This window comes from Cupressus sempervirens, chromosome 10, assembly GCF_028749045.1.
Source record: "Cupressus sempervirens isolate cs-2001-9-10 chromosome 10, ASM2874904v1, whole genome shotgun sequence".
Taxonomy (NCBI): Eukaryota; Viridiplantae; Streptophyta; class Pinopsida; order Cupressales; family Cupressaceae; genus Cupressus; species Cupressus sempervirens.
The window spans coordinates 178,430,520-178,457,839 of record NC_143127.1 but is presented as its reverse complement, the minus strand read 5'-3'; the positions used below and the strand labels follow the sequence as shown (position 1 = coordinate 178,457,839).

Below are 27,320 nucleotides of genomic sequence, written 5' to 3'. Positions count from 1 at the left end.
CAGAATAGTTATGCTCAAATTGTATATTGGTGAGAATAGATGAAATTGAAAAGACAAAAGTGGCAGAAATAAGGGAGAATCAAATTTATACATCCAATGCACCCCTTCCAACTACAGAGATGAAAGAGTCAGAAGACCAAAGTGCAAGCACTAAACAACTAAGTGTTATTACCGCAATACAAGTAGCATTGTCTCTAGTGCCACTCATTTCAACTAAGAAAACCTTAGTTATAGTTGAGAAAGATGGAATGGAAGTCAAACTAGGTTAGGAATCAAGTCCTATACCTACACCAAAAACTCAAGGTGAAGTACAAACAGAAGTAAGAAAAGATGAAGAGTCCGAAGAATTGAAAGTGACTACTACCCCAAAGGAACAAATTGCCATCTAGAGTTTGGCTACCTCACTAGTTTCTATTACTCCTACCAGTAGTCAAGTTCTTTAGAGACTAAACACTCATGCCACACCATTGTAGATATCAAGGCCAAGTGCAAAAAAATCAAGGAGCTCAAAAGAAATATCTTATGGAGATGTAAGCCTAGATGAGGTGATTGAACTACCCAATTTTGATCTTACCACAATCATCATTGTGCAGATGAGCATTCTATAGGAAGCTCTATAGAGGAAGAAACAACAAGAGTTTCTAAGAAGGGAACATAAGCAAAAGCAAGTGCTCCATGACATCAAAGATATATTTCTTAGTCTTCCAACTACTAATGAAAAAAACCAATTATTGAGAAACTAGTACATATTGTTGATAAGATTAGTGATGAAGATCTAGATTTAAATACTAAACTATTAGAATGGTCTAAAAGAAAATTTCACACTAAATTACTTCAAAAGATATCTAGTGCCCTTGCACTATGTTAGGTTGATTTAGCAATGAAGATGGAGAGTGTGAAGGTGTTGGAGAATATTTTCTTTCTTTACACTAAGTTATGTGATGTGAATCTTTTCACACATGAGATTCAAAGGCATGTTGACCAAATGGAGGGAGATCTATAGACCACATTTAATAATTTAAAACTATCTCCTAGCCAAAGTTAGTCACATTTTCAAAGACTTCTATCCACTCAAGGTAGGCTTTCCAAGATGAAAGCACAAGATGCTAACATATGAGCTACTTTGATCAACATCCAATCCATACTGACCCCACACATTGAAGTCTTGCACAAGGAACTAGCCTATGCTAAAACATTGATGAAGAAAGATTCTCATCTTTCCACTCATTATGGCTTAGTTAACCTTGTTGCCAATCTAAAAATTTAGTATCAATCTCTAGAGGTAGTGTGCAACAATTGGGATGCAACATTGTAAATCATAATGGAGATCCATAAATCATTTTTGGATAAACACACTATATGTGTACCACCCATGACATAAGTGTCAAAAGAGGGGGGATATAGTACAAAAGGGGGATATAGTATAGAAGGGGGATAGTGAAGTGAAGGGGAGTAATGCAAAAACATGGTACAACAAATATACTCAGCAGGAGCATCAAATTCAAATATAGAAAGGAAACATTTACTTAGGGAGAGTATTGGAGAAATGAGGTATAACTGTTAGTCATCCATTTTGCAAAATTTTGAAGTTTTTAAAATTTTGTATACAAGCCGAGTCATAGATATATATTGTATAATTTATGCTCATAATAAGGATTGTATATGCATACCAACATGTTTTTGTCACTCATGTCAAAGGGGGAGATTGTTAATCTTAGATTGATTTGGACAAGGCAATGACAAAACACTTAGTAATTTATCAGTAGAATTATAGTACAAGCCTAGTGATTAGAGCAAGCCAAACAATTAGTGCAAATCGAGTGATCAAAGCATGCTAAGCATAAGTTTCTAGAAAATAAATGTCGAGTAATATACTTAGTCAATACCAGGCACCAGTATGTGCTTAGTAGATAACTAGCGCTGAGTCACTCATGAGCCAAATAAATAGAGTATGTTGAGTCATTCAGGAGCCGAGTTACAAAATTGAAGATATAGTGAATTCCAAGCATCAGATACTTCAATTATCGAGTGAACTATTTTGGACATAGTTGTTTGTAATGGCACAAACTTCAATGTAAACCATTTTTGGGCTGAATTAATGATTGTTTTACAATTCTAGAAGATGTATACAAATGTATATTGTGAATCCCTATGTAGTACGTGCAACCAATCAAATTGAGGGATGTTCTAAGTAGCAAAATGGATCAACCTTATCCATTGATTCTAACCTAACCCTAGAAAACTTGTGTTTACTTAAGGAGACGAACCCTAAATAGTTTGTAATGTGTGAAGGAAGAGAAGGAGATATAAGAGAGATGAATGCTAATTTCAGAGAGAGCATTCATGGTGGCTATGGAGGTTGTGATAATGTTATAAATTGTAGAATTAGTTAGAGAGAATAGAGGAAAGAAAAGAGAGCACAGAGGAGACATATCTAATCAGAAGGATCATGTACACACTAGGAAAGAGAAGATTTGACATCTAACAATAGAGTACTAATTGAAGGATCATGGTGTTGAATCATTCTAACAAGTGATGTAGAGAAAATCCTCTAACAAAGTAGTCTTAACAAGCTTGTGTAAATCTCTTAATTGAGTGCTTGTTTTATTGCAAGTTTAAGTCCTCTAACAAGGCACACTTTTAGTAGGGTGTTTAAATCCTTCAACAAGGTGAGACTTAACAATATTTGTAAGCCTTTAATAGGGAAGAAATTTCATAGGGTAGATCATAGTTTATGGTTAAAATTATTATAACCTTAATTGGCTACACTTTACAGCTGCAGTAGTGAAGATTTGTGGGTGTCAACCCCACCCTAGTTTTTCCTTCTTATTATAGGGTTTCTAGGTAAATAATGTATTGTGTTATCTATTATTTGTTTCATGCTATGGATGGGAATGTGTAGTTAGCTATTTCAATTTACATGCTAATTTGTGAGATGGATGTGTGGTGAATCTTTTATGGTTATAGTTTTGAAGTACTGATTCACCCCCTCATCTCAGAGTTTACTTCGCCATTGTTATTTCCAACACATATTTTAATAGAAGAGTCCAAAACATTTACATAAGTATATATATACATGTGCATACACAATAACACACACCTATAAAAAATAAATCACAAACATGTTCATAATCATCATCATATACATGATCATGAATATCTAGGTTATCATCATTTTGTGCAAAATGACAATATATAACTATCTCTTTCGAATTCCATCCTGGAACATATCCATATGCAACACTCTTACATTGACTTATTGGATTATTTTCAACATAGTCATCGCAAAGACATGATTTATCTCTTACTTGAATCAATGGAAGCTTATCTTGTGTTGTAGTCATTACTTGATGCATAATTTTAATCCAACAATGGGTAGACAATTATATGGATGAGATTGATCAATATCTATCAAGCATGTACATAATAATATGATATTAAATTATCTATCGAAAATAGAGAACAATAAATTTACATATATACAAAGTTAGCATTCATAAAAAAAAATAAAAAATTTACTTTACATTATCTAAATAAACTCAACAGTTTTTACCTTTCACTCAATAATTTTATTTGAATTCTCTATCATGTTACCTATAAGAAAAAAATATGAATGAGCTACATGAAACATTAAAAAAATGAAAACCAATGTCTTTCTACCTTGAAGTTCATGTTATTGGGGTGCACACTTTACACATGCTCTTGCTCCATTATGATCCCCTTTTCCATGCCCACTTTAAAATAAGTTCCATATAAACTTAACATTGTGACTAGTACTATGTTGCATTTCTAACCATTTAAATGCTTTTTTAGATTTAAATGGCCCAACAATTTACAAATTTGTTAATATAATATGTACATACATGCATGCATAAACTGATAGATAAATTCAAAATTTAAATGACAGAAAATTTTCAAAATTATATTTGAAAAGCTAGAGTTCTAATACATATGTAACTTACCTACAAAATCGTCAGATGGAATCCAATGTTGTGAAGCACTTATCCCACATTGTGGAAGATCATCAAAAAACATTCCAAAACAATAAGCCACATAGCTCCTAACATGTACCTTATCTTAAATATTATAGAAATCCACCTCCTTGATGATAATGCACTCTTTTGGAGTACTTTCTACCCCATCCAAATCAAATTGTGAATGTTTGTAAGTCACTTGTACAAATATTGAAACTTGGTCAAAATAAAAATATTGTGCTTGAAGTTGAGATTAAGGGTAAAATATGTAGTTCTCAGAAAAATCTACAATTGAAAGAATACAACAAGGTGGGAAAGAATTTTTACAAAACTGTTTGGCTTTCCATCATACACCATGAAAATGTTGAATATATGGATAAATCATAGTACATAATCTAGTCATAAATGCAAGGTAGGGAAATCCACTCTCCTTCAATACAATTTTTTTGATTCATGTCCAATCTTTATTGTGCATGTCTCATATTCAAATCTCTTCCACACAACTAACTTTGTAACATCAATATTCTTAGTTCAAAATGATTTTTTTTGTAAATATCCACAATGAATGCATTCACCTTTAATACACTAGACATTGAAATTATTTGCATCATTTGATTTATTACATAAAATGAACTTCACAAATTGTGTCATACTTCTAGGGATAACCACATACTTATTAACTTCTACCATGCTTTTTTTATATGATTGCAAATATAAATGAAAATCAACATGATTTTGCCAACACCAAGTTTCACGAACCTTATTTATGTGTATGAAGGAAGGGCACAACATCCCAAAATCTTTTAACCTATTTTCAGCTCTGGAAATTCTTGTTTGAATGCATTGAACAACTCACTTTGCATTGTATAGAGAAAAATGTTATAGATGTGAAATATTTCTACCCGTCTATTCATCTCTTATTTGTATCTATTCATCTCTTACTTGGATAACGTCCTTTCTATTAGATGAAACATGAGAGTAGCTAGTACAATATTCAATGACACATCAAGGAAGTCTACAAATATCAACCCAATTGTTTTGAATATTTTCATCTAGCATGTTTCTCCTTTGAATATACCTTTGAACGGTTCTTCTAGTAAACCAGAAATTGCTTGAACTTGTCTTTGATGTGTCAACCTCTTTGTAGAAATCACAATCATCAATGTTCTACGTGCATCAACTAAATTGGCTCCTTGACATTTACTCTTGACAACATTCAATGTTTTCTTATTGTTGACATCCAACAACTCTAGAACTAGTGTCATTTCTCTTTTGCTGAATAATCTGATGAATAATTATGCTTTATCTATCAAATATTTATTCTCAAATATTATTCCCACTTTTCTAAGATGCAATTTTATTGTTCTATCAGGTACCATACTATATCTATAGATGAAACTTGATTTAAAAAAGAATCTTCATTCAATTTTGTCAAATGTTCCATGCTAAAAAAAATATTTTGATTACTAGCACAAACATATTTCTGATTTTGACTTGTATTCTCTTCAACATTAATATCCACCTCTTCATCCTCAACATTAATAGGCACCTTTTCATCTTCAACATAAATAGGTACCTCTTCATCTTCAACAACTTGTCAAGCATGGTTTGTATATCCTTTCATCTTGTCATCCCTCTTTTGATCATATTCCCTTGCTCTTTTTCTTTGACTTTACATTATGTTTTAAATATTTACATAAATTGCTTCAATACACCTCAATAAAAAAATAGATTTTCCACTATCTCCTCCGAAAGCACCAATTAAGTAGATAAAAATGAGTAGAAGTGAATTACTTGATTAATTTTCTTTCAAAATGAAAAATTTCATCCCTCATTTATATGAGCTTCTAGAACCCACATGATCGTGCGGGCCATGGGCCGGTCATATATTTGCTCGATCGAGGGTTACTTGGTTGAGTACCTGTCAACTGATTAGACTCAACTAAGTCACTTGATGTGCCTTGCCATGTGGCAACCACATCAACCAAATATGAGTTTTATATTATGGACTTTAAGGCCCAATTTTCCTATTAAAAATTAACAAACATGAAAAAACCAAAAATAGAGTTTCGTAGATCTCTCAATCACGAATATGACCATATAGTTTTTATAGAGTTTGGATTAGAAAAATAATGTTTAATTTATTAAATAATGAAAGTAAGTATGTTATATTTTTAGAAGAGGTAGATTCAAAAATTAAAGAAAAATAGTAAATTATATCCAAAAAATATAATATTTATATGCTTTGCTAGAGGAGAGAGTCCTCTTCAAGAATATATATAATTGGTTTTGTGTTTGGTTTAGACCTCATAGGGGAACAATGGTGAGAGATGAAAGCTGATTTTTTTTGAAAGTTTGATTTTGACAAGCTATAAATCACAGAATATAGAAAAAAAATAAATCTTTCTTTTTCCCTACACTAGTTATACATATCTTCTAAAATATATTTTAAATTCGGATCAAAAAAAAAAAATTGGCATATAGTTTTGTGGCAAGAAGTAAAACCCTTCATTTTCAGGATTGTTCAACAATCAAGAAGTCAACTTTTAAAAAATATGTCAATGCTTATTCAATTAAAAAAAGAAGTTCATAATCTTCATACTATATAACATATTTCATCAGTTTACATCATCTTGAAATTCCTAACAGAAATATGACATTTTGGTCATTGAATTTTATTAGTTTTACTGTTGTTAACCTTTCCTTTTGTAAAAGTGTGGCAACTTATTATGCTTTTACTCAAGGAGATGAGTTATTATTTTCTCAAAACCTTTGGTTGTGAAGCATTTGTACATATAGATTTGGAAAATAGAACTAAGTCATAACCTAAATCAAAGAAATGTGTATTTTTTTGAATATGACATTGATGAATTTGGCTATAGAGTTTGAGATATTGAAAATCATAAAATTGTAAGAAGGGATGTCGTATTCAATGAGAAAGTGTTGTACAAATATCTATTGCAACAACATGAGAAGAAAGAAAATGATTATTTTTAATACTGGATGATACTCCAAAAAATTATATTCTAGTAGTCCCTCATGCTGTACAACAACAACAACAACAAAAAACCCCAATGAATGTTAGATGGTCAACAAGGCTAAGTAGACCTTCAAAAATATTTTCTCCCTATTTTTAATCTATTTTATTAACAAATTTAGGTGAACCAGAATGTTATGATGAAACTAAGGAACCAAATAACAAGGAGCATGGAATAAAGAAAGAAATAGACTCCTTGTTGAGAAATTAGACTTGGAATTTTTATAAGTTGCCTATAGGTAAAATATCTTTACAAAATGAGTGAGTTTATAGACTGAAAGAAGAGGATAGATGTAAGAAAACATTTTAAGTTAGGTTAGTTGTAAAATGCTTTGTATATAAAAAGGTCATTGATTTTGATGAGATTATTTCTCTAGTTGTTAAAATGACTTCTATTCACACTATTCTAAGTATTGTGGTTACTGAATTGTATTGGGAACAACTTGATGTTAAAGATAAATTGTATTTATGATTATTTAGTTGAATAAATGCATATGTAATAGCCACATGGATTTGAGGTTAAAGGTAAGGAGAATTTAGTGTATAGATTGAAGAAGATTTTACTTGGCTTGAAGCAAGCACCTCGAAAATGGCATATTAAATTTGATAGTTTTATGAATGAGCATGGATACACTCAGTGTCATTCATACCATTGTGTTTCTTTTAAGAGGTTGGATGATGTCAAATACATTATTTTATGTTTATATATTGATGGTGTGCTTGTGGCTTGGTCTAATATGGATCAAATCAAGGAATTGAAATGACAATTAACATATTCATTTTCTATGAATGATTTGGGGGCAGCAAAAAAAATCCTTGGTATGAAAATTTTTAGAGATGGGAAGAACAAAAAATTGATATTATCTCAGGATGATTATATTGAGAAGGTGTTGCAAGATTTCCATATGTAGAATGTCATAGCTGTCAGTATACCTTTGCATGGTAATTTGAAATTGACAAAGGAGATATGTCCAAAGAACAAGAGGAGGAAGATAGAATGTCCAAGGTACCTTATGATTCAACTATAGGTACTTTAATGTATGCCATGGTGTGTACTACACTAGATATTGCAATGTGTTGGGAGTTTTTAACATGTATATGAGTCATTCCAAGATTGAGCATTAGATATTATAATTCATTTGTTTTCAAAATTTTAGTGTTATCTTTTATGTTAATGACTCAGTGATATTGCTAGGAATTAATCTTGTATGATTTTTTTTAATGGGGACAAGCTAAGACAGGTGAGTGTAGAAGGATCAAGTTATGGTGTTCTTTGTTTCAAGGATGGTGAAGATGTTGATAATTTACAACTAAGATGTCATTTTGTTAGAAAGAGTAGGTATTGGTTGATGTCCTCTCTAAGTTGGTTCTCTATTATAAAATATGATTTGTTGAGTTACCCAAAATTTGGCAAGGATTCAATTGGGGGTGGGGGGGGGGGCAAATTTCTTTTCTACTCCATCTATGGTTGTCTAATGAGTATGAAAGGAGATAAATATAAGAATCTTTTGTGATCTATCTTTGGAGGTTGAAGAGGTTATTAAGATTAAATTGAGGATATATGAGATAGTAAATTCAAATGTGGGAAGGAAAAAAACTCAAATGAATTTCATCATGAGATAATGAAATAAAAACAAGAGGACAAGCCTTGTTTTTCTAGAAATTAATACTATTAATAAATCTAAAGAAAGGTGCTAGTTTGTTAGTCTATTCCAAAGGAGGGGAGATTCCAACTTAAATTTGATGGGAAAACAAAAGGAAATTCAAGGAGGGATATTGGATTGGGTCGTGTTATTTGAGATTCTTAAGGAGAATGCATTGAGGCAATGAAAAAAATTCCCATTGTGCCACTAATAATGAAGCAAAACTAAAGGTCTTCTTGTGTGACTTGTGCTGTATGAGGAATGAGGTATTTTTAATTTAGACATGGAAAGATATCTACAACTCTACACAAATACAATATAAAAAGAGAAGGTTAGTAGTTGGAAACACATTCCTTAGGTGGTCTATATCAATGAAATTATATCAAGCCTCTCAAATGTAAAATTCACACATTTTTTAGAGAGTTGAACAAAACAACAAAATTTTTGGCTAATGTTCGGGTAAACCTACAAAATGGAGAAAGTCTAGCCATCAATTCTATTAGTTGGCTAAAATTGAATATTATTCTTAAAGAAGACATGCATAAATCTTGTATGCATCCAAGAGTTGGCATGAAATTAAAAAATATAAGATATACAAGTGTTAAGAAGTCTAAGAATTTGATTTCTAGTGTGCAAGGAAATTTACGCGTATGATTACTTAAATCTTCTACAAGACTCCTATATAAGTTCTCCTTTGAAATAGAAGAAATAATTACACTCATGAAGCATACACTAGAAGAAACTTCAACCATGCGATTATTATTAGCGGTATCCAAACCCTTATTGCGACTAGTTGTTAAAGGAGATAAAATTATGAGCACAACAATGAAATAAATGAAATAAACTATTATATTTATATAATGAATAAAAATTAACAATTATATTCATGTTGTAAAAAGTAAAGAGAGATAAAACTTATAAACTAACATGATGAGATTTGTAGATTAATGTTCAACAGAATAAAATAACATGTTTATATAATGTAATTATATTGTATTATAAGATTGCACTCTTGACATTACAAAATTGTGTATAATGAGATTCATAAATTGATATTAATCAGATCAAGGTTCAAAGAAGCATGGGAGAGAGCTATAAATGCCTTTCACAAGTGTTTATAGTGATAGTAGGATTTTAAAATGAGGATTTCAAAAGGATCAATGAAAGAGGATTTTTAATGAAACATGCTATGATACATCCATCATATTAAAGAAGCATTATAATTTATTCATAATATGATTGAATTGACTAATTTATTCATGTGTGGCTAAAAGAAAATAAATTTAATCTCTCAAGAATATTTTAAATTAAGAAGAAATAGAATAGGTTTTGTAAAAGAGATTGAAGAGTCATGATCTGAACTACTTAACTCACAAATTTCTTGGTGATGAAATCTATGTAAGAAACATGAAAACAAAGAATAAACTCTATGAAATTGAATGCCTTAGAATATTTCAAAAATTGGGCACAATAATCATGTGGTTTCATCTATTCAATTATCCTTAAAAAAATAACAAATGACCCTTTAATTTCATTTTTAATGTAGTAAGAGCCCTTTAGCTAAGCAATCTTTCTAATGCAGTGCAAGGTAGGAGAATCCCCAAAGGAGATGTCCTAGCCCCCAACGATTAACCACACAATGGAAACATAAAAACAATGCAAGATCTCATACCAAATCACAACTCTTTATTCATAAAATAATTGATTACATGCAATGTGCTAGATTGTAAGGCCTTCTAAGTTACAACCAAATACAAAGAAAGTAATAGTTTTGCAAGATCCCTCAAGATCCAATCCAAACCCTAGCTATTCCAAATCCACACTCTAGTAGAAACCTCCAAGGAAGATCTCAACTTGTGCTTGCAAGCCCACCAAGCAATTTCCTTATTTCCCAAGCCTCAACTACTAGCTCTTCTCAAAGTTTTCTCCTCTACCAAATCCTCTTCTCCAAGATGGATGAATAATGACTAAAGACTCCACAAGAGCCCCTACTTATACCCAACCAAGCCACAAGTTGGCCTTGTAAGCTATAAATTAAATAAACCCTTACATCAAATACATGTTGAGCCACAAGTCAATCTCCAATAGAAATTAAATGCAAAATTCCTTAAAAGGCTTACAACACTTATTAAATACATCAAGAACAATTAACCAAGACCAAAATACGTCTACAAAAACTCCACCAAAATGTTAGAATCTCCAAGAACCTCAAATGCCCCTGCATCACACTCTTAGGGTACAAAAAAAAGTGTGTCACACACTTTGATGTCCAAATGGAAAATCCAAAACTGTCTTCATCTTCACCGAAGGCTTCCACTCAAACAAGAACAAGAAACCAAACTGCACAACATCCATATCTACTTCAACCACCCAAACATGAGAAGCATCTGAATCACCACTAACCAATCAACATGCAACTTATCACATCCATCCATATCAACAACAAGTTCATCCAACTCTACATCTCTAAAGACAACATGTAGATCCAAGACCAAATCCACATTAGCACCAATATGTAACTCAACAACATATGCCAAACTCTTAATACCAACAATCTCATTGCTCACAACAAGTTCTTTGCAACACACAACTCATCACCAACAAAAACCTAATTATCCACAACTAAGCGCTCTATAATTTTCATGTCAGACACAATAAACTAATCATGAAAACCAATATCCATCCTAGCATCAACAAGGTTTGGAACAACCACAAGTTTCTCTATAGGTGTCATATCAAACTCCACAAACTGATCAACAAAACCAACCTACACCTCGACCTTTCCATGCTCTTTTCTCTCTCGAACAAGCCCTCTAACTATTAAGACAACTCTCTTTTAGATTAGTAGACTCCAACTCCATAAACCTCTATGGAACTCAAACATCCCTTCCTTAACTTGATCGATCAATCTAGCTTCAAACCGAGCAAACATCTCTGAAATATTTTTCTCCACCCCATCACAAAGATTTGCAATCACTTTAGGGTCCAATCCTCTCAAAGCCATCTTCCAAGATCTTCAGAAACCCTCTACAACAAATCACCAATAGATCAATCTTCCCAAACAAGATCAACCTTCCCTCTTTGCATCCATCAATCCATCTGTAAGTTCTCTACAATTGTAAGTCAAAACCACGATCTTCCACCTCACAACCTAGGACTCCAGAAAGAACAATCCACCACAAAATCAAGATCTTCTCAGATCAACTCCTCTCAACCCAAGGTCTTGGTGCAAACTGCCCTAATTTTGGTGATCTATCTACACTCTCAGGAACAACTATGCTCTGATACCATTTTATGCAATGCAAGGCAGGAGAATCTGCAAAGGACATATCCTAGTCCCCAAAAAAAACCATACATCAAAACAAAACAACAATGCAAGATCTAATACCAAATCACAACTCTTTATTCATAAAATAATTGCTTATATGCAATGTGTTGGGCTGTAAGACCTTCTTGGTTACGACCAAATACAAAGCAAGTAATAGTTGCACAAGATCCCTCAAGATCCAATCCAAACCCTAGCTAGTCTCTATCCACACTCTAGTAGAAACCTCCAAGGAAGATCTCAACTTGTGCTCACAAGCCCACCAAGCAATCTCCTTATTTCCAAAGCCTCAGCTACTAGCTCTTCTCAAATTTTGATTCTCTAACACATCCTCTTGTCCACGATGGATGAATAATTACTAAAGACTCCATACTTATACCCAACTAAGCCACAAGTCGGCCTAGTAGGCTACAAATTAAATACCATGAGAAATAAAATACTAAATTCTTTAAAGGCTTACAACACTTATTAAATACATCAAGAACTATTCACCAAGACCAAAATGGGTCCACACAAACTCCACCAAAATTATTGAATCTTTAGGAACCTTAGATGCCCCTATATCAGACTCCCAGGGTATAAAGAATCTCCAAAGGAGATGTCCTAGCCCCCAACAAATAAGCACACAACAACAATGCAAGGTCTGATACCAAATTACAACTCTTTATTCATAAAATAATTGATTACATGCAATGTGTTAGGTTGTAAGGCCTTCTTAGTTATGACCAAAATATAAATCAAGTAATAGTTTTTCAAGATCCCTCAAGATTAAATCCAAAACCTAGCTAGTCCTACTCTATACTCTAATAGGAACCTCCAAGGAAGATCTCAACTTGTGCTCGCAAGCCCACCAAGAAATCTCCTTGTTTCCTAAGCCTCAACTACTAGCTCTTCTCAAAGTTCACTCCTCTACCACATCCTCTTCTCCAAGATGGATGAATAATGAATAAAGACTCCACAAGACCCCCTACTTATACTCAACTAAGCCACAAGTCGGCCTAGTAAGCTACAAATTAAATAAACCCTTACATTAAATACATGTTGATCCACAAGTCGGCCTCCAATAGAAATTAAATACCAAATGCCTTAAAAGGCTTACAACACTTATTAAATACGTCAAGAACAATTAACCAAGACCAAAATAGGTCCATACATACCCCACCAAAATGCTAGAATCTTCAGGAACCTCAAATGCCCCTGCATCACTTTCCAATACCACTACAATAAAAATGCTTTACAATTTGAATTGTGAAATCAATTAAATAGTGTAATCTTTTATTTTTAATGATGAATTAAGCTTTGGACCCATTAATTGCTCAATCAATGAACTAATTAATTTGAGCTAGCCAACATCTATATAGTAGGGCTAATGTAGCAAGAAGACAAGATTGTTATTTCTTAGTTAATTATGTTCTATAGAGGAAATGTCCCTTAAACCTAAATTCTGAAATCTTTCAAAATACAAATACAACCATGATCTAATCTACTTATCTAGTGTTACATATGTCTACTTCTAAATTCTCAATGATGCCTTAATTTATTTTTAGTTTATAGATGGAGGGTTTCCAAAGGGTCTCTTCCTCCGAGCAATTAAACAAAATAGCAACTAGATAATAGTCAAAATATAGCAAACTAAAGATTAACAATCTAAGAGAAGACAACCCAAGCACCAAATATAAAGTCAAAAAGAAAAGACATTATAAAAACTATGCTAGAAAAAGGAGGATACTATAACAATTTAATTTAATTAAATGTCATTGTAGTTTCCTTTCCTCTTAAAGAGAGCCAAGACGATGCTCCCAAAAATTTATATTCTCTCTCTTATACATGTTCATCTTTTGTCTTCTTAACTCATTTTGTAACTAGGGTCTTTGTTTACCAATGGAGAATGAAGCCTCAATCATTTGTATAATATTTTGATGTTGGATAGTATTATTTATTTAGTTTTTCTTGTGTCAACTACTTTGCTAAGTTGGCCTTCATACCATGGAGGTCTTTGTTGATTAATTACAACTTTTCTTCTTTCTTAATATTGTCAACTTTCAATCTCTTTGTTTCTTCCATGACCTTTCAATGATTAATATTTAGCAATTCCTAAATGATCACCTCACTACCAAATTTCTTGATCATTAAGAAATATTTATTATTCAATTTGTTAATTTCATGATGTATATTGCAACTTATTTTTCCAAATTATCAAACTTATCTTCCACCATACTCACAAAAAGTGTAACTTCTTCTATAGAAGATGGACATGATATGTTAATAAAGCCCAAGATAGATCGAAGCATTGAGATTTCTCCTTTGCCTTTACGTAAATAAAATCCATCACTTTCCTCCCTTACCTTGTGAAACCTCAACCATCTCTCTTGTTTTCTTGTTAAGTTTGAGTTTAATGTTCACCATTCCATAGCCAAATCATTCTTAAATACTATCTTTGTTTTCTCTTTAGACTTGAAACTTTTGACACCAAGACTCTATGAATTGTGAGAAATATGTAATCATTATTAGTTTCTTTTGTAGGTAGGTAACTATTGCATCCGTTAAGTGCTAGAATTCATTTACATTGACCAATAAATTAGAGAATTTATTCACCTCTAAAGTCTATTATATAGTTTTTTATTTTTATATATTTTTAAAAGTTCAAAAATGGTATTTATTTGAACTTCTATTGGCTGCCACATAAAAAGCAAGGAATAAAATTATTTTTTCAAACAAATAAATTTAAAAATTGCTTTCCCATTAAATGTTCATTAGTATTAAATGTGCATTAATTAAAAGCTTATCCGACTTTCATCTAGATCATTCTTTTCTATCTAGATTATTTTGTAATGTTTAGTGGTTATTTTTCAATTTTCTATTTGCTACGACTCTCAGAGAGTTTTGCTACCACAAAGATCTTTTGTGCCCAATTTTTTTTTTGTTGAACTTTTAGTTTTTGCACTATTTTTTTTTCAGGTCTTCTACTTTGAATGTTAAATCTTGTTGATCTTGAAATGTAAGTCTTTGAAATAAATGTTTCTGTTATGTTTATGTATTTTACCCAACATTTTTAAAAGAATGCCGCAACAAGCCCATAAGCTCATTTCATAGTTGCTCCTTGTCCTTAGAAACTCTTGCAACTATAATGTAGTGAAGGTATTTGACTTGTTGGAACATGGCAAACCATTTTTTTGGGTTCGTTTAAACATAGTATTTGATTTGATTGTGAATTTTAGAAATTTTCACTTACATGTTTGTAATTTGTTTACAACAAGCTATCACAAGAAGAAGTTTTAAAAATTATTTTGATTATATGGATAATGGGTAAAGCCAATTTTGGCCTTAATTCATTGCATGAAGGTAGAAATTGAATTCCTTTTATCTCATGATTTGCCTCATAAAATATAGAAGAAAAGGGTAAATTGAGGCAATGTTTTTTAATTGAAATTGTTTGATTTGACAAGGAGCTCAATTGATTAAAGAAGATTGTTGAGGCTTGTGGAAAAGTGAGCTTTTTGCCAATCATATCCCTAACCTACAACAAAGTATTTGATTTATGTTTATTGTAGTTTTTATTTTCTCTTAATTTAATCACTGGCATAAAATTCATGTGTTCTAAAATTTTCTTTTCTTCATGAAGATTTTGTTTGGACCACTGGAATTTGAGGCCATAATTTTTGAAATGAAGAATTTTACCATTTATTTGGAAAACCTAGAATTAGGGTTTTAACATTTTTTAAAGGTAAAATTTGATGTCATTGTATTCCCCAAATAGATCTTATACACCTAAGAATAAAATAATCTGACACAGAAGTGAATACAACATAATGTGCAATAGATTCTCGTTGTTAGATTTAATGAAACCATAAACCATAAACTATTAACAATACTCAGTAGGTTCAAATTAATCCAATCACAACCATCAACCACATACACTAGGAGTGTTTGGGAGCCAATTTCAAGTAGTGTCATTTCCTTTTAATTCCACTAACATACATTAGTTTCCCCATCATGGGGATATATCTCATAACCTAAGGATGTGTCTGCATAAGGTGATTATAGCCCACAAGATGAAACCCTCTAATTTTCCCATTGTTTAGTAATCCATTCCATGTCTTCACACATTGTTGCACTTGTGTCGAGACTAAATTGCAGAGAGAACTCACATTTATCTTTGTATTATTCAACTCCCCTGCAAAACATTCCATCAGTGGAAACTCTAAAACCTAGAAAACATAAATAGATAAAAAAGTCAAGAAAATTTATTTATTGCTCTATTCTCCTCAAAACTCTTCATGGTCGCAATCGGAGCTACTATGCTTTCTTGAGGATGTCAAGCAACACTTTGTCTTGCCTAGTGTATAGAATGAAGGATCTCAAATCGTTAAACCAAAGTCATGCAATTTAGCAAACTCTAGTAATGAATTTTCTAGAACTAAGTCTTAGCTTTAGAGTCACCGTTGTAGCTCAGTAATGTCCAAATGAAATTTGATTAAGTTATGGATGTGATTGTGTAAAATGAATTTATTAGCCATATTTTCCATTTTAATAATATTGATTGACTTATGGATATGATTGTGTAAAATATATTTTTTAGCAATATTTGGAAATATATTTCATGATTCATCATCAATGTGAAAACTTTCAAAGTTTAGGGTTACTTTTTTAACTTTTTCATCCTATGATGAATTACCAAGTGTGATTCCAAATCATTTGTTATAATTAAAACAACATAAGATAAATAAGTAAATGATGTGCTAATGACTTGCATAATATTTGTCTCCATGGCCTCAAAGACATTAAATTAAGCTTGTTGGCATGTTGAGATATGCTCATGATGGGGCAACACCAAAAACCCTACAAGGGATGCTACCTTACCCTCCATTGACTAAAAAGTTAGAACCACCATTGAGTTTGGTAAATACTGTAACTGTACTATTGAATATATTTCCAATAGAACATCTTTTAGAGGACACTCTATATATATATATATATTTCAATTTTTAGAAAAAATATTTTGATTCAATTAGATTTTAAATAAACATATTTATTCTAGATTATTGATGAAGTTAATTGAATTTTTTTTAAAGAAATTAGTATTACAATTTTAAAAATTGTAAAAAATATCAGTTCAAATCTAATAATATTAAGTAGGTTGGAAATAAGATATTTTTGTTTGGAATATAGTTTAAATAATGAATATATTAAGTTCTGTAAATATTATTTAAATTTTTATTAGAATAATAGTAATTCTCTAGTTTAAATTAAATTATTGAAAATATTTGAATTCCTCATTTAAATAATTAAATTTATTTTTAAAAAATATTAGAAAATGTTGCATTTTTTTCTTGACTAATAGTTGTTATTTTTACTATAACTTTTATTTTTATATTTAAAAGTTAAGATTTTTTAATTAATTTAATCAACCATCATAAATCATCTTGAAATGTTCCACCTAAATTTTCAACAAAGTTCTAAAAATATTTCACTTAAGCTCACAGACATTTTATCAATCTTAATCTTTCATATAAACAATTGGCCAATTATGAAGTTAAAAGAATATAAAGATCAAAGAAGCACGTAAAGATAAAGAGAAGGAAAAATTATTTGGAGGATGCGAATGAAAATAGAATAACTCAAATGGAACTAAGAGAACAATATCTACCATGGCACATGGTCGGATATTGTAGGATAGATGTGTTTTATATTGGTTGATTTTTTTTTCTAGTGGAGGTGGAATGACAAGGATAGAACCGACGATTTTGTCAAACAAAAAAAAATTAGCTAAACAAGTCAAAAGAACCAACAATTTTGCCACGCAAAAACCAACGTGAGACATGGTTTGAGTGAGACACTAAATTACATTTATGGTAGGAGGAGGTTTTCTCCAAAGGAGAAGCCTATGGGCTTAAATATGTTACAAATTTTAATAATGTGTTATTAAAATTGTTGCTAATTTTTGTTGTTCTTTACTTATAATGATTAGTAGTCCTATTGTGTAGTTCTAACAAAGTTTAAGACTATTAAGATAATTAAATATCTAATAATAATAGCAATGTATTTTACCTATAGTTCTCCATTTGATTGGACAAAACTTGAGTTAGTTCGACTGGTATGGTATGTAGTGTAGACAATTTTCCCAACATAGGGATGATATATTCTTAAAGTATACAACAAGTGTAATCATTTTCTATAGATATTGGTCATTAAAATGCTTAAGCTATATCCCTTGCATGTATGCAAATGTGGGCATGTGAACTTCTTTGTTAAAGCCACCTACCTACAATGATTTACTACATTCTTGTACAAATATTAAACTACAAAAACTATTATAACAATGACTTAATTTTTATTTTTATTAATAATTTTTTGTTCTTAGAAAATAATTTAGATTTTTTTTAAAGTGTTATATATACTTTACTTTAAAGCATACATTACAATATTTAATTAAAACAAAAAATATTTTTATAAATTTAAGTATTTATTTTATGTTATATTTAAACTATTTTTTTTAGGAAGTGTATTTTAACATTTAATATTACTCAAGTAAACATCTAACTATACAATGTATATGTAAGTCTCATTGCACCCAATACAATTACAAAAATAATATAATTTAAATAAGATAGCAAACATAAATATTTATTTATTTTTCTAAATTCTAAAATAATATAAATATAAATATTTATTTTATTCATAAGTTTTATAATATCTTTATTATTCAAAATATACTTTATTAATAAGATTTATTCTATTTATAACTTTTTAGATTTTATTTATGTATAGAATTGATAAATTGTTATTTCCAAATTCAAAATGATTATAAAATATCTATAAAATTTTAATCATATATATTTATTATTATTGTAATCATAATTAAAATTTATACCAAAGTGTATGATGATTTCATTTGTATTAATGAAATAATTCTCTAAATTTCTCTCTAGTTATCCTCCCTATTTTAAGTCTTTCTAAACCTCTAGTTATGTGTCTCTTTTTGAACATTTTCATATCTTTACCTCTTTCTCTAGCTATTTTAGTTAGACATGAACTTTGACGCTTCGCCTCCTTTGTTAAATGAATTTTAAAATATAAAAATACAGTGTGAATAAAGAGTTTATATGCTTACTAACATACATTAACAACATCACAATTGTGATATGAATATCAGGATTTAACAGTGTGATTTTGAGTCAAACTCATTGACCCATGTTTCATGAGTAGTGATTCAACACAAATCCATCTCTCATGAGAATAAATGGAACACTTAGCACTCTTTGGATCTAGGTGATGCTCACAAGTGTGAAACACCGAGACTTCCTGAGAGGTCACCCATCCCAGTACTACTCCAGCCTGAGTGTGCTTAACTACGGAGTTTCCTCCATAGTTAAACCCAAAGCTTGCAACCCCATTTGCAAAACCTTCACCAAGTGTTGTGCCTTATGAACCATTCATTAGAAAGCCCCTTAAGCTCATCAATTGATAAGTAGGAGATAATTTCCACAGCAAGTCAAATTGTGATATGAATATCAAGATTTCACTGTGTGATTTTGAGTCAAACTCATTGACCCATGTTTCATGAGTAGTGATTCAACATGAATCCATCTCTCACGAGAATAAATGGAACACTTAGTACTCATTGGATCTAGGTGATGCTCACAAGGGTGAAGCACCGAGACTTCCCGAGAGGTCACCCATCCCAGTACTACTCCAGCCTAAGCGTGCTTGCTGTGGAAATTACCTCCTACTTATCAATTGTTGAGCTTAAGGGGTTTTCTAATGAATGGTTCATAAGGCACAACACCCGGTGAAGGTTTTGCAAATGGGGTTGCAAGCTTTAGGTTTAACTATAGAGAAAACTCCGTAGTTAAGCACGCTCAGGGTGGAGTAGTACTAGGATGAGCGACCTCCCAGGAAGTCCCAGTGCTTCACCCCTATGAGCATCACCTAGATCCAATGCGTGCTAAGTGTTCCATTTATTCTCATGAGAGATGGATTCATGTTGAATCACTAATCATGAAACATTGGTAAATGAGTTTGACTCAAAATCACACAATTAAACCCTGATATTCATATCACAATTTGACTTGCTGTGAAAATTATCTCCTACTTATCAACATCATAATTATTAGAATGACCTCATTCAATAACATCATTATTAGAATGCAGAATGAGTCCACACTACGAAGCCTTCCATCTAAAAGATTTTAAGATTAAATCCGCATCATTCAATTTCGACAATAAAAAACATCATAATTACCATTACAAAATGTCATCCCAATACAAAAATATCTATAACAGTGTTATAGAGAACTGAACAAAATGATATTGAATAATAATAATATTTTATCCTACAAATCTGAGCTGTTCCCGGCTTGAAGAATGACAAGCAGAGTTTTGAGCGTACAATGGGGAATGAGAATCATTGACCTTTGTCTTCGTGAAATAGATGAACTAAATTCGGCAAAACTTTTCTTCCATTGTCAATACTGGATGTTTTCAATTGTCAACGTTTTGTTTTTCAAGTTGGCACTCCTCGACAGACTACATTCGAAGGTTTTCATTCACTGCAATTCTTTTTTTCCAATAAGGTATTAAAATCTGTTACCTGCTCAAATGCCATGGTGTTAGACGAAGATTGACTAGCACTGCACATTTTCCCGACTCCAGTTCCAATGATAAAATGCGATTGCCATCCTTTTCTCATATCAATCTCCAGTTGAAGGAGGCGCTGCACATTTTGCTTACTGCATGCGATCTCCCTGAAGACGTCTATACATATCTTCAATCATTGGAGGTATGTATTCTCAAAAACGCGTTTTCAGAGGAAAAACAATCCACTCTTTTATCGCTCAGAGGCCATTTGCCTTCGCTACAGCTATTCATAATAAGCTGATTTACATGTATGTCAAGTGTGGAAGTTTGGGAGATGCCCGTGAATTGTTTAATCGTATGAAAGAACGAGACAACTTATCATGGAATACGATTATTACAGCGTACAGAAGACATGGATGTCCTTACGAGGCAGTTACACTGTTTCACGATATGCAACAAGCAGGTTTCCAACCCGATAACTTCACATTTGCCAGCGTACTCCCCGCCTGTGCCAAAATGGGAGCCTTGGAGTTGGGTATAGACATCCATCAAAGCATGAAGGATAGAGGATTTTTGTCAGATGTTGTAGTTGCAAGTGCCCTGGTAGACATGTATGCAAAATGTGGAAATATAGACAGTGCGCGTGAACTGTTTGACAGAATGCCTCAAAGAGATGTGTTCTCATGGACTACAATGATTGCAGGATATGCACAAAATGGATTTCTTGATAAGGCTTTAGAAACTTTCAAGCGAATGCAATTGGCAGGTGTAAAGCCAGACTCGACAACATTTGCCAGCATCCTCCCTGCTTGTGCCAAAAAAGGAGCCCTGGAAGAGGGTATGGACATCCATCAAAGCATAAAAGATGGGAAAGTTTTGTCAGATGTTGTAGTAGCAACTGCCCTGGTAGACATGTATGCAAAATGTGGAGACATGGACAAGGCACGTGAACTGTTTGAGACAATGCCTCAAAGAAATGTATTCTCATGGACCGCAATGATTTCAGGATATGTGCAAAATGGATTTGTGGGAAAGGCTTTAGAAACTTTCAAGCAAATGCAATTGGCAGGTGTAAAGCCAAATTTCGAAACATTTACAAGTATCCTTCCTGCTTGTGCAAAAATGGGATATTTGGAGCAGGGCATGGACATCCATCAGAGCATAATGGAAGGGAAATTTTTGTCAGATGTTATCGTTGCAACTGCTCTGATAGACATGTATATAAAATGTGGGGACATTGAGAAAGCAAGTGAACTGTTTGACAGAATGTGTCAAAGAGATGTCATCTCATGGACTACAATGATTGCAGGATATGCACAAAATGGATTTGTCCAAAAAGCTATAGAAACTTTTAACCAAATGCAATTGGCAGGTGTAAAGCCAACTTCCACAACCTTTGCTAGCGTTCTTCCTGCTTGTGCCAAAATGGGATCTTTGGAACAGGGTATGGACATCCATCAAAGCATAATAAAAGGGGGTTTCTTGTCAGATATTGTTATTGGAAATGCACTGGTAGACATGTACACAAAATGTGGAAGTATAAGCAAGGCATGTGAATTGTTTGACAGAATGCCTCAAAGAAATGTGGTTTCATGGACTGTAATGATTGCAGCATATTCACAAAATGGATTGCTTGAGAAGGCTTTAGAAACTTTCAAGCAAATGCAATTAGAAGGTATAAAGGCAGACTCGGCAACTTTTGCCAGCATCCTGCCTGCCTGTGCCAAAATGGGAGCGTTCGAACAAGGCATGGACATCCACCAAAGCATAATGGAACTTGGAAATTTGTCAGACGTTAAAGTTGGAAATGCTTTGGTAGACATGTATGCAAAATGTGGAAGCACACACAAGGCACGAGAACTGTTTGATAGAATGCCTCAAAGAGATGTCATCTCATGGCATGTCATGATTGGAGGATACGCACAAAATGGATTTTGCAACAATGCACTGAAAATCTTTGAATTAATGAAGCATTCCGGAACACATCCTGATGCTGAAAGTTTTGCTCGTGTTTTATATGCATGCAGTCATGCAGGTTTGGTTGATGAGGGTTGTACATACTTCAATCATATGAGTAACCTTTTTCTCATTGCACCTACAGCTGATCATTATGTTTGCATGGTTGATCTTCTTGCCCGTGCTGGCTATCTTGAAGACACCCTAAAATTTATCATTAAGATGCCAATTAAACCTGTCATAGCTGTGTGGACGTGTTTGCTTAATTCCTGTAGATCACATATAAATATAGGCTTAGGAGTATTTACAGCAATGCTGCTTTTAGATTTGGATTCTAAAAATGCTGCAACTTATGTTCTTCTCTCAAACATTTATGCGGAAGTGGGCAGGTGGGATGAGGCTCAAATGGTAAGGAAATTGATGAAAGAAAGAGGAATCAAAAAGATCCCTGGATGTAGTTGGATTGAGTACCATAACATGGTACAATCTTTCCGTGTAGGAGAGAGATCACATCCACAGCCAAAGGGGTCTATGCAAGTTTGGTATGATTGACTTGGGAGATGAAGGCAATGAGGTGTTTTTCAGATTCAAGAGATTTACTTAATGATTTGGAAGAGGAAGTAAAGGAATTATTGCTCTCCCACCATGGTGAAAAGTTGGCAATTGTATTTAGTTTTGTTAAACACACCCCTGGAACAACTATTTGATTTGTTAAGAACCTTGAGGTGTTTTCTGATTGCCACACTTCAGCAAGATTTATCTCCAAGATTGTTGCCAGAGAAATTGTTGCGAGGGGTGTAACCATCTTCATCATTTTAGACAGCGACAATGTTCTTGCAGAGATTATTGGTGATGCTAAACAAAGCAATCTGAGAAAAAGGTATGTAGTATAATATTGTACTCCATATCAGACATGTAGTAATAATGAATGGACAAATTTCAGTTTCTAGCAAAAATAATTGTTTTTGTGTTGAGTATTTCGCAATCTAGACTATGTTGTTGGCTTAGAGCACACAGCAGATCGTTGCTTATATACTGTTGTGGTTCTTATTGTAGATCCGTTTTATGATAATATGAATGCTTGATGGAGTTATTTTCAAGAAACCTGCACACTATGAAATGGAAAGCTGAAGGCTCTAGAGATCGGGAAACAAATGAAGGTTGAGGCATCTCAGGCCAGGTTTTACCAAGTAGAGTGGAATGGCTAAAAAAACTGTATATTCCAGGCATAATGGAGAATACAGTTATAAAGATGAAGAGGCAGTGCAAAAACATTGAAATCGCCTTAAAAGAAACTACCCAAAAACTCATAGAAACAGCGAAATAAACTAACAGCAATAACCCCAATGATTAATACGTTGACATCCCCCACTAAATTTAGAGGGGTTAGTACAAAGCTTCCTCAGAACTTCTCAATCTCCTCTTTCAAGTGCCTTGATCTGAATATCTGCAGGCTGATCTGCTATATGACAATATCTGAATTGGATACTACCATCTTTCATATCATGTCAAACAAATGAAACTTGGTGCTGACGTGTTTAGTTTAATTGTGAAGGACTGGTTTTCTGGCCACTTCAATCGCAGATTGATTGTCCGCAGAGATTAACATGGATGAAACTTGTTATTCTTCTAAATCTTTAAGAATTCTTTGAAACCATAAGATTTCTTGAGTTGCTTAAGAGGCTGCCATATATTGGCTCTTGCAAAGAAAAGGGCTAGCACTGGTTGCTTCTTACATTTCCGAGAAATGACTGCAGATCCAAAATGCATTAAGGATCTGGATGAAGATTTGCCATCTTCAAAGTCCCACTCATAATCAGAGTTTGAATATCTAAGCAAAGAAGAGTATGTTGTCTTGGAGTATTTAAGGCCATTGTTTTCAGTGCCTTTTAAATATTGAAGAACTTGTTTGACTGCTAACCAATTGGATTCTCTATGTTGTCATATGAAGCTGGATAGAACTCTAACATCAAAAGAAATATTTGGGTGGGTAGTTTATGTATAAATCAAATTGCCAACAAATTGATTTTATATGGTTGCATCAACCAATGTTGTAGAGTCATTGAATGCTAGTTTAAAATTTTGTTCCTTAATATATTAAGTGATTTGCAGTCAACAATTCCATACTTATTGAGAAGTTCACCAATATAGGGTCTTTGAACTGCTTTGATACCCAAATAGTAATGAAAATGACAAAAGTCTGTCATTTCAAACCTGTCTCGATTTGTCTCTCACATTTTTGATATAATCCTCATTATTACAAGTAAAAGATAAATTATTCACATAAAGAACAAGACAAAAAAAACCAATGTCATTACTGCTTTTAACAAAAGAGTTGCATTGCCAAATTCAAAATGTGTGAAATTCAACTTCAAGCAATTCTATGTATGGTTTTCATGCTAAACTCCTCGTTTTTTTTTTTGTTTTTTTTTTAAACCATGGATTACATAGACTTCTAGTTGAGTCTTTATAGAGTTTCTTTATGATCACCACGTAAGAATGCAATTTCAACATTCATTTGCTGAACTTTTCATCAAATATGGTTCTGCAAGAGCTTACAAAGTACAAATGTGACACAAGGGAGGAAGGGAATAGACCAGGGCCAATGGCACACCCAACTATTCCAATCCAACGTGGAAGAGTTAACACAATAGAACACAACAAGAGAACAACAACCACAAAAGGAGGAGCAAATATACTTTAATGATTCTTCAAACATTCAACATCCATACCCAACTGTAAGGCCTTCTGGGTTACAGCTAATTACAAATACCTCCAAATCCAAGATCTAGCTGCAATTCACATTTTCTAGTTCTGCTCTTCAATCCCTCAACTCTCCTCTACCTAATTTGCCCTAACTCTACGCCTAGACACCTTATTTATACTTGCAAAATGGCTTACAGATCATTCTAGAACAATAAGAAGACACAAGTCAGCTCACAACCAACATTAACTATCTATACCAAAATTAAATGTGAGCAAAGTCGGCCCAAACTGGAACCAGACATAAGCTACTCAACAAATGAAGACCTCGCAAATACTAGCACTTGGCATCAGCACGAACTTGGCATCCAAAGGAATCACTCGGCAGCTACTACAAACTCGGCATCCTCCACCACTCGGCAACCAAATGAAATGACTCGGCATCCAAAGGAACTCGGCAACCAATGGACTCGGTAGCAAAGATCACTCGACATCAACTAGGAACTTGACATGAACTGAAAAATTGGTGCTCGGCAACAACTGCGACTCGGTAGGAACTATCATGAAGGAACCAAAGTGTAGGATTTCAAGGCAACCCAGGATGCTTCTGCACCAGGCAACCGAGGTTGGAAAAAATGATTCTCCTGAATCATGCATGTGTCACAACCCAAGCTGAATCTAGCTCAGATTGAGAAATCCATGTAGCATCCTCAATTGTTTTGTTCTTCCACTTCACCAAATACTCATAGTAATCTTTTCCCTTTGTTCTCTTACCAACTCTTTGATTCAATATCTCTTCAACCTCTTCAATCTACTTCTTAGGATAGTCATCAGGTACAACAACTTCATCATTTGACTCGTGGTACTTATATAAATCAGCAACATTGAATATAAGAGATATATTCATGTCATTAGCTAACTCAACTTCATAAGCATTACCACTGCCAAATTTTTTCAAGATCTTACAAGGTCCAAACTTCTTCATCTTCAACTTACTGTATGTTCCAATTGGAAATCTTTCTTTCTTCGGATGAACCATCACCTTATCACCAATTTGAAAATCATGATGTGTCCTAGACTGATTAGCATTCTCCTTATACTTCTGATTACTTTGTTCCAACCTCAACTTCACTTTCTTATGCAAAGACTCCATAAATTCAGCAAATGTTTCCCCAACAACACTTCTCTTTCCTTCACCAATAACATCCCTCAAATCTAATACTCCCCTAGGTTGCATTCCAGTGACAATCTCAAAAGGTGTTTTTCCTATACTCCTATTCATAGAATTATTGTATGCAAATTCAGCTTGCGCCAATACTATCTCTCAATTACTTGGCTTGTCTCCAATTAAACATCTCAACAAATTACCCAAACTTCAATTCACAACCTCTGTCTATCCATCTGTCTGTAGATGGAATGTAGAATTAAACTTCAACTCAGTACCCATTTTCTTCCACTAAGTCTTCCAAAAATAACTAACAAATTTCTTGTATCTGTCAAAAATAATACTTCTTGGTAATCCATGCAATCTTGCAATCTCTTTAAATAAAAGTTCAACAACATGCTTAGCATCTAATGTCTCCTTACATGGTATGAAATGAGCCATTTTAGAAAATCTATCCATTACAACAAATATAAAATCATACCCCTTCACCATTTTAGGCAATCCAAGGACAAAATCCATACTGATGTCACTCCAAGGTTTCTTATGAACAATAATAGGTGTATACAAACCAGTATTTTGACTCACTCCTTTTGCAACTTGACAAACTCCATGACTCCTTACAAATTTCCAAACATCCTTATACATTTGTGGCCAGTAGTACTTATCCTTTAGCAAGCTCAATGTCTTATCAACTCCAAAATGTCTAGCCAATTCACCACTATGTTTTTCCTTGATCAAATTCAACCTCATAGAGCCTCTAGGAATGCACAACTGAATACCTTTGAACAAAATACATTCTTGAATGAAATACTCATCATACCTCCTTATGTGATCTGTTAGGTTTGGTGCTCTGCACTCTCTCCATGCTTTAGAAAAATCAGGGTCAGTATCATACAACTCTTTCATCTCATCAAAACCAAGAACTTTAACCTTCATTTTA

The 27,320-nt window shown here is 32.9% G+C and overlaps 1 pseudogene; it reads left to right on the top strand.

The window, feature by feature from the left end:
• The first annotated feature begins 20,307 nt into the window (after positions 1-20,307).
• LOC149533216 (pentatricopeptide repeat-containing protein At4g13650 pseudogene) lies at positions 20,308-23,365 on the top strand (annotated as a pseudogene).
• Positions 23,366-27,320: the final 3,955 nt, after the last annotated feature.